This window comes from Corvus brachyrhynchos, unplaced genomic scaffold (genome assembly GCF_000691975.1).
Source record: "Corvus brachyrhynchos isolate BGI_N302 unplaced genomic scaffold, ASM69197v1 scaffold158, whole genome shotgun sequence".
NCBI lineage: Eukaryota > Metazoa > Chordata > Aves > Passeriformes > Corvidae > Corvus > Corvus brachyrhynchos.
Genome location: NW_008239756.1, coordinates 202,880 through 204,180, shown reverse-complemented (window position 1 = coordinate 204,180; position 1,301 = coordinate 202,880).

Here is a 1,301-nt window from a genome sequence, read left to right as displayed (position 1 = left end):
CCCCCCCGGGGTGCCTGGCGGCCCGGGCACGTGGCCCCTCGCTGGCCCGGTGCCACCGGCCACCCTGCTGTCCCCGAGGCGGCAGCTGCTCCTGAAAGGGCAGGGGTGCTCTGCCTGGACACGCAGAAAAATGCCCCACGGAGCCCCCAGGGACCCAGACGCACGGAGCAGACGTGCCACGGTGCCACTGAGGGACACGGCTGAGCACGGAGCATCCCAGACACACGGTGCGGCTGTGCCACGGTGCCAGCAAGGGACAGAGTGACATGGCTGAGCCCGGAGCATCCAGAACTTGCAGTGTGGCTGTGCCATGGTGCCACCAAGGGACACAGCTGAGCATGGAGCATCCCAGACACGTGGTGTGGACATGCCATGGTGCCACTGAGCGACCTGTGAGAGCCAAACCCACCGCACGTGGTGCCCCAGCCCCTCCCTGGTGCTGTCCCCTCCTGGAGTCACTGCCGAGTGGAGCAGGGAGCAGCAGGGTGAGGTCCAGCTGGTGGCAGTGACACTGTGGGGGACCCACCAGCCTGGCCATGGGAGCTGGCACCTGCCCAGGCTTGATGTAGCAGGATGTGGATACCTGCTGTTCCTGATGGCCACAAAAATATCCAGCAGCCGGCAGGAAGCCACGAGGGACGCAGCAACAGGGCCCCCCCGCCACGACAGCACCGGCAGGGACCCCAAAACCCACCGGATGGGAGTCCTGGGGGGCTGCAAGCACGACCGTGGGGACATCAGGGCAGAGGGATGTGGGGACAGAGGGACATCAGGGAATGTGGGAGAGAGGGAAGAGCCCCCTGTGCTGGCTAGCAGCCAGCAGCCTCGGACAGCAAGGGCTGGACTGGCCGCAGGACAGCCAGTCCCCGTCCCCAGGACGGCCAGTCCTTATCGGAGTGTCACTGTGCCCACGTGTCTGTGCAGGGGTGGATGACAAGTGACACCAGAGCCACGTCCCTCGGCTGTGCCAGCTCCTTGCTGTCCCCACAAGCCGGGCTGGGAGAGGCACGGAGCAGGGGGAATGGCCCAAAAATAGCCCTGCAGCAGCACAGCCGGGGCCCAGCCACCGCGGGAGGGACCGAGGTCACCTCGGGCAGGGCGTGAGGAGGATGAGGAGAGGGAATGGGGATGGGTGGTGGGAACAAGGGGGGTGAGGACGGGCAGCCACCGCGGGAGGGACCGAGGGCACCTCGGGCAGGGCGTGAGGAGGATGAGGAGAGGGAATGGGGATGGGTGGTGGGAACAAGGGGGGTGAGGACGGGGGTGACAGGGATGGGAGTGATGGGAACAGCGCGGTGGGG